Source organism: Bombina bombina, chromosome 2 (assembly GCF_027579735.1).
Source record: "Bombina bombina isolate aBomBom1 chromosome 2, aBomBom1.pri, whole genome shotgun sequence".
In the NCBI taxonomy this organism is placed as follows: domain Eukaryota; kingdom Metazoa; phylum Chordata; class Amphibia; order Anura; family Bombinatoridae; genus Bombina; species Bombina bombina.
Window position 1 is genome coordinate 1,021,353,760 of NC_069500.1, and position 8,191 is coordinate 1,021,361,950.

Below are 8,191 nucleotides of genomic sequence, written 5' to 3' on the forward strand. Positions count from 1 at the left end.
TGGAGGATTCTGATTTTTTTGAGACGGATGTCTCAGATTCAGATTCTGCTTCTTGCGAAGCAATATGTGATCCAGCCTATCAGTTATGTTCCGTATACCGTTTTAAGAGTGCTCTTTTCTCCCAATTTGGAGAGCTTAGAGTCCCTGAGCCATCCGCCCATGAGCATTCTGTATCCTGTGAGGCGCGCTCCCTAGAACCTTTCTGTTATTACACAGGCAGGTGTCCCCAAGTGCCGTTACCCCTTCTCCAGAAGGTGGCTTGTTTTCTCCCAGAGGTTACTGCATGGTTCTGCATGGCCATATCTATGGCGCTGGCAAACTTACATCTTCCGGCAAGATCTTGTCCGTGTTCTTTTTAACCAGGGCCCATCAGGCGGGGGATCGTCTGTATCGGTTCAGCCCTCTTGGGAAGCGGTGTCCCCTGAGGCTTCAGGGGTACAGCCTTCAGGGCCGGGTCGCCAGGATGCCCCGGCAGAGGTGAGTCTTGCCTTTCAATTTAGACTGGTGCACCTTCGTGTCCTGGCTGTGGCATGTGTTGGCAGCGTTAGAGGAGCCCAATTCTGACGAGTCGTTGGTTCCTCAGTCTTCTGCTCCAGATGGCAAGCAGTGTTAGACGAGTGGAGGGGATAAAGATCATCCTCTTGTCGTCTGCGGTGGAAACTTTTTCTCTGCGAGTTACTGGTCTCTCCCAGGAAGGTTCTGGTACAATTTACCTTGTTGTCTAGTTTTTGAAGGCTTGATGCGTAGTTGGACCGCCCTATCAGATGGAAGCCTGTGGCTTTCGACTGGAGCGTAAATGGATATTCCAATCTGTTTTGTCTGTTCTACTCGGTGTTCAGTTTCTTAGTGCTAGATAGCACTTTGTGGTAATGTAGAGGGTTTCTATCTTTTGTCCTTCTAAGACTTCGGTTCGTGTTAGGGCTTGACATTGGTTTCCTTGGGATTCATGTGGGAGGTGGTCTGGAAATTTCCTTCCATTGCTCTCCTCTGTTGGTAGAGTATTTTACAGCATTGTAGTCTGTCTCTTTTTGAGTTATGCTAGGGGCTTCTTCCTTTGTTGCCCTTGATTTTTGGGGGTTGTTTTGGTGGTCCTTTTGGACTTTATCATCTAATTCTTCTTCTTCCTCTTCTGGGATAATGTGGTAGGTAGAATTTTGGTGTCCCCCCTTTCCATTGATCATGGAGAGGTTTTTTTCTTTGGCGGGCTTTGAGTCAGCGGGAACTTTTGTCTCCTCAGAGGCTTTTGTGCTCAGTTGAGTCTAGTGATCTGAGTGGTCTCTAGCAAGGATCTGTATGGTTGTAACTGATGGCAGTTACTTAGTCCTCTTCCTTATTTTTGTTCCTTCTGCATCTGTTAATGCGTTTTTTTTTTATCGGGTGTTTGGGTTTTAGCAGGCTGTGGAAACCCTCAGAATGGGCCGCCTTTTTTGTTTCCGCCCGTTTTGCTTTCAGCAGCTGTGGACTCTCCCTGTTTAAGAAGAAAAACTTAAATTATGCCTACTAGATCATTTTCTTTTCTTCTGATGGGGAGAGTCCTCAGCTTTCACGCCCGTGTTTTTTCATGGGCCGGCCTTACATTTTTTCCCCCTGATATTTCTTCCTACTGTTCCTTGTTCCTTTGGCAGAATGACTGGGGGATGAGGGAAGTGGGGGAGGTATATTTAAGCCTTTGGCTGGGTGTCTTTGCCTCCTCCTGGTGGCCAGGTTCTGTATTTCCCAAAAGTAATGAATGCAGCTGTGGACTCTCCCTCGTCAGAAGAAAAGAAAATATCTGGTAAGCATAATTTAAGTCTTTCTAATTCTCAAAGCTACAAATGCTTTCTGCAGGCTTCTGAAGGCTAACTCTGCTACATATATTTTCCTAATTGGCTTTAGCAGGTAACAAACTGCAAAGTAATGCACTTTATTCCAACACAGGCCCGGGCTAGTGCCATAGGGCATGCCTGGAATTTGCCGGTGGGCCCGCTGGGTCCTTTAAGCCCCGCCCAGCCGACTGAATCCCCTTAGTCCCGCTGAGACAGTGTTCAGTAGTGCATCAGATGGACGAGTTCTGGCTGTCCCACTGTTTACCGGGCTAGTTCCCTGGCTACTGAGTGACGTGGGTGTGATTTAGTTTTGTTACAGCTCTGGACTGGGACCGAAGAGACTCAGCACCTGCTGCAGGGCTAAGGTAAGTGCCGCGGATCTTGTTCCCTAACCTAATCAGAGCAAACACTTCTCATTATTCTAGAGAAACAACATAACTGCTGTTAGAGATGTGGTTTTTTAACAATCTGCTCTCTACACAGAAAGTATTACTTTGTAAATGATCGTTATTTTAACATACCGTGCAGTTGTGAGCAGAGGGAAAACAGATGCTCCCAAACAAGTTACAATGACTCAAATGTAGCGGAGGGTGCTAAGAGCTTAAAATGTAATAAGGATGGATTTTGTGAAAGAGACGCATGATAAAGTGTGTCAGTTTAATATTTAGTATAGAGCAATACCTTGGTGATAAATTTAACTTTTGTTAAGCAGCAAGTTATTGCATACAGAATTTAACATATCAGATGTTGCATTATCTGCCCATGAGTCCTGCGCTGGACCTACAATCACACCCAGGTCACCTAAATCCATCGGCTGCAAGTAGGGTTGCCACCTCAGCCATGGTTTCCTGGACACTTATGAGTTACACATGCTGCAGGGTGTGCAGAGGGGAACATGAATTGCACCCCTGGTCAGCACCTAATTAGTGATCCTGGACAGCACTATTCATGTTCCTCCCTGCATACCCTGCAGCATGTGTAACTCATAAGTGTCCAGGAGAACATGGCCGTGGTGGCAACCCTAGCTGCAAGACAAGACTGCAGGGTGAGAACGTGTAGCCTGGTGCAGGTTTGTGCGTTTATTTACAAAAGGAAGACGTGGAGAAATGTATGTACAACACGCAGGAACCGATCTGATAAGGAGTTACAGGGGGAGTGGAAAATATCTGTTCAAGCACTGTGCTGAGTTCCGTTTCAGGTCAGTGACTTTCCTGACTTGATTCCCAGTGCGCAGCGTTACATCTTAACTTATAAATCCTAGCTAATCATGCCTGCTTGTTATGAGACTCTATCTGTCCGTGCGGTGCTGTGGAGGAGGGGCATCTTTGCTGCAGAGAGGCATCCAAGTAAGGAGACAGTAGGAAGTGGTGGAAATGTCATATCCCAGGCTGGCTGTGAGTGAGCCTTATGTTTCTTGTTTCAAGTTTTCTTTAATTTAATGAACAAAGCTGTTTAAACACATTAATTCAACACATTAATTGTCAAATAGGGCTGCAGTGAACTGCCAAGCAAATATGCAGCTCTCTAACAGTCCAAGGGGCTTTAAAGCAGTATATTTAAACAAATATATATTTTTTTTACTGTTTAGTCCTTTAATCCCTGCAAATAAAATCTAAATAGCCTGTTTAGGGCTATGAACACTTGTGGCCATTTGGCACTAAATGTTCATAATATCTGTTCAGAATTTTAAATTAGTTTAATGAAACGTTTTTGGGGATCTGGTCCCCTTCGTCAGTATACACAAGTGAGGAAAAAACACACCATTTATAGTGAAATATCAAACAAACATATCTCTAACCAAACGTAACAAGTAGCGCCAAAGTTTCGTGGTGGAACGCATCTTGCGTTCCACTAACTCACAAGACCAGAAGTGTGAACACATCACTTCCGGGAGTGGTATATCATAATATTTATAGTGCACAACATTAAACAGTGTTTTGCGGTATAAAATAGTACAAAACTGTATAAATCACCACAGTGTAAATACTTAATACTGCCCGTACACAAAGCAGACTAAGTGTGAGGTTATAAATTAATGATACCGCATCAACCCGCATGACTGAGGCATTCTGTTGCTATGGGAACAGAGAATACTACACAATGTTGTTACCATCATACAATAGGGTAGTTTGATGAAATAACTGAAAAACAATATTGGACTAATCTAATGCAGATATATAATATGCTTAGATTAATTAGTAACAAGACTACCTTTGTTCTTAAAAACATCACTAACAAGGGCATGTAGTCTGAACTGACTATAAAGATTTTACAGCCCCTTTGTTTGAGCTATTCCAAGCTCGTAATACATTATGTTTATCTCGTAAAAAAGAGAAAAAATAAAAGATCCTGATTAAAATAAACTTAGTTAGCCAGTTATTACTTTTGACAAATATTTTTGAGAATTATTGGAAGTATATTGTGAGCTGTAATCACTAGTAGGTAATCGCCCAAGATGTGTACTCTAGTAACATGCTTCTAACACAATAGCACTTAAGTTGTTTACACACTTGTGATATGACCATTATTGTAGCTCCAGTGTTACATCTGTCTGATCACAATTAGCATGACATAAATATGATATAGTCCCAACGTTTTTTTAATAAGGATATTTTATTTTTCTCTTTTTTACGAGATACTCATAATGTATTACGAGCTTGGAATAGCTCAAACACACATTTCTACATTCATAACTAGAGGCTGTAAAATTTCCTTTTTATAGTCAATTGAGACATCACGGATGCGGGTCCTAGTAGCAAGGAGCAATGCTTCGTAATAGCAAACGATCCTGGATGTTATTTTATGATGCTGGATATGATACAGTGTTGCAACTTGGTAGAGAATGTATCTTTGGTTCTTTATCTATTATCCCCTATTCTGTAACAAGACGAGAAGTCCTGGGGGAAAGTTAGAGATGTAATCTTGGCGGTCACTATTAGTGACTAAGAATCTTAATTTTCTCAATGGTAAACAATGTTGAATGGTGGACTTGACGGTCGCTAGTAGCGACTGAGGGATATTACTGATATAGGTAATAACACAACTTCAGATCCCTATTGCAGGTACAATCTTGGCGGTCACTAGTAGTGACAGAATTTTTTAAAAACACAGTATTTGTAGACTTGGCGGTCCGCTAATTGCGACTAGACAATATATAAAGGGTGCTGAATGGCAGCAAAACAACAGGTGTTGAGTAGCAACAGAACAGCAAATACCCTGTTGCAAATTTCTTTCTTTCTTATTTCTTTCAAGCACAGTCAATTCAAATGAATAATGCAAAGTCAAAGTACAAGTGACAACAGTGTCAATGTCAACGCGTTTCGCCCTTAGCTTTATCAAGACATGTTGTCTGTGTCACCTAAAAGGATATTTAAATGCTTCCAACTTTTCTGATTGGTTACCCAGTTAAATTAATTAAAGGTGGAATACAGAGATAAGTGGTATACCAGTTTTAAAGGTGGAATTAATCTAGATGTATACCATCTTGGAGGTATTTAAAGAGTATATACATATTGCAGTGTTATATGAATGAATGTATGAATTATTTGTCTAAATCTCATGTTTAGCTGAAAGTTAAAAATATAAGATTATTGGGGATAATAATAATAATAGCCCTTGTATAGGTATTGTTCTATGTTATAATAGAGATGAAGGGAATATATGTGGGGTATCTAGAATAAAAGTGAAAACGAGAAGAGAGAGGGTTTTAGGTATTATATAGATAAATAAACGTGGAAAAAATGTTTAGAGTGGAAAAACCCTTTAATATTGGTCCAATTAGATATTCTATGATTATACATATGTAGTTCAAAAATATGTGTATATTTGGGTATCTTACTGGAACTAAGTTAGTTTCTCTCAAATGTATTTGCCTAGGGTTTGATAGCCTTAAATGGAAACTATTACAAGCTGAATATTATCTAAGTAATGTTTGAGGCAAGTACTGATAGCAATAATGTATAATATATCCATATTATAAAAAGGGGAGAAATATCTAACTCTGAGTTTAATCATGTTGGATGTAATGTGTCCATATTAAAGATCATTTTGCTTCTAACTTTAATAGTTGTTTTTCTAATTACCCCCTCTCCAATTTGGTTTTATTTTTGCTAGTCCCCAAAATCTGAAATGTTTAAGGTTATTTTTATGGGTTTTCTCTGAAATGTGAGTAGAGATGTGTGTCAAGATTACCTCTGTCTATACATGATAAATGTTCCTGATCCTCTCACGGAGGGTTCTAGTCGTTTCCCTATATAGTATTTTTTACACAAACATTCGATTATATAGATAACTCCTTTGTCTTGGCACCTGAATGTTTCCTCAATCTTAAATTTGAAGTTATTCACCTCTATTTCCTTAATTTGCAGCTCTTTTTGCAAGAACGGCAACCAAAACATGGGAAGAAACCCATTATTCTCTTTCCTTCTAGATTTACCTCATGACTTTTCATCTTTAAAGGTCTTAACTCAGTGCTTTTTAAGTTCTTTGCTCTTCTATATATTATCTTAGGATATTGTGTTACTTTGTCCCCTATTATGGGGGTCTGTTTGTACTAAATGCCAGTGTTTTTTTAAGAATTTTGTTAATTAATTTATTATTGCAATTGAAATCTGTTATAAAGGATACTTCTATTGTGTCTTTATTTATTTCATTGGAATTATCACTTTGTTTGTTTTTGTAAGATAGCAGATTTTTTTGATCTATTTTATCAACTTCTTCTTTTGCTTGATGCATTATTTTCTCATCATACCCTCTTTCTTTAAATTTATTTTCTAAAATTGATGTTTGTTTTTGATAGTCAATGTTCCTAGAGCAATTTCTTTTTATTCTTAAATATTGCCCTTTGGGCATATTGTTTTTCTACCTTTCTAGGTGGCAGCTATTGTAGTGTATAAAGTTATTTTGCATCTACGTGTTTGAAATGAGTGTATGTAATTATTTGGTTGTCAATCACTTCTATCTCTAAATCTAGGAAGATAATTTTTTGTTTACTAAACGTATAGGTGAAATTGATATTCATATTATTCTTATTCATATAATTACATAACTCTTCCAGCTCTGACACTTCTCCTTTCCACACGAAGATAACATCATCTATATACCTCTTATATAGTACAAGATTTGCACCCAGCTTATGCTGAGGAAAGAAGGATTCCTCCCAATATCCCATAAAGAGATTAGCATAGCTGGGTGCAAATCATGTACCCATAGCAGTCCCAGTTTTTTGTCTGCAAAATTTACCCTCAAATGAGAAATAATTTGATCTAGAATGAACCTAATTCCATTCAATATGAAGTCATCTTGTTATTTCATTAAGGTAGTATCTTTTTCTAGATATGTCTTAACTGACTGAATCCCTAATTCATGATTTATAATCGTGTATAAAGATTTGACATTACAAGTTACAAGGGTGTAGTTATGTTCCCATTTGGTGTCATTTAAAATCTGTAGTATCTCTGTAGTATCTTTTAGATACGAAGGGAGTTTTTTAACATAAAGTTTGGAGAAATCCATCAATATATTTTGACAGATTTGAAGTGAGTGAGTCAATACCGGAGATTATTGGTCTTCCCGGGGGTTAGTTAAACTCTTATGAACCTTAGGGAGGTAGTAAAAAACGGGAATTTGAATCATTTTTGGTGATAAGAAACCATACTCTTTATTATTCAGAATGTGTTTTGTTTTTGCCTCATCAATTAATTTCGTTAAGTTGAGAGAAAACTTCTTTGGTAGGATTACATCTCTAACTTTCCCCCAGGACTTCTCGTCTTGTTACGGAATAGGGGATAATAAATAAAGAACCAAAGATCTATTCTCTACCAAGTTGCAACACTGTATCATATCAGAATCATAAAATAACATCCTGGATCGTTTGCTATTATGAAGCATTGCTCCGGGTTGCTAGGACTGCATCCGTGACGTCAGGGGGGTCATGCAAGATTCCTTTAAAAAGCAGCCTCCCACCAACGGACCGGTAAACGCCAAACTGCTAAACGAGCAGTTAGGTCGGTCCCCCAAGATGAAACAGCATTGTGTCCTTTGCTCCTCATTTTGTTAGGACCTTATCAGCAATATCCACAAATATTCTTAAGGTACTCTTGTTCTGTTGTCCAAACTACAAGTCTGGCTATATTGGTCATTTTCTTAGCACAGTAAACACGCTATCATTAAGCTTTAGTATTGTACTTTTGTTATAAGGGAGACGTCCCTTTTTTATGTATTTTATGCTTTTATTAAATTGTGATTTTTTTGCTCAAATTGTATTGTGTCATTTGGAATATATATGTATATACATAAGATTTACCAATACCTTTAGTCACCATTATATGTCCATAGTTTGTTCGCTTTTCATAAATCACTATTTGCATAGTTTTTTAGCCATCTAT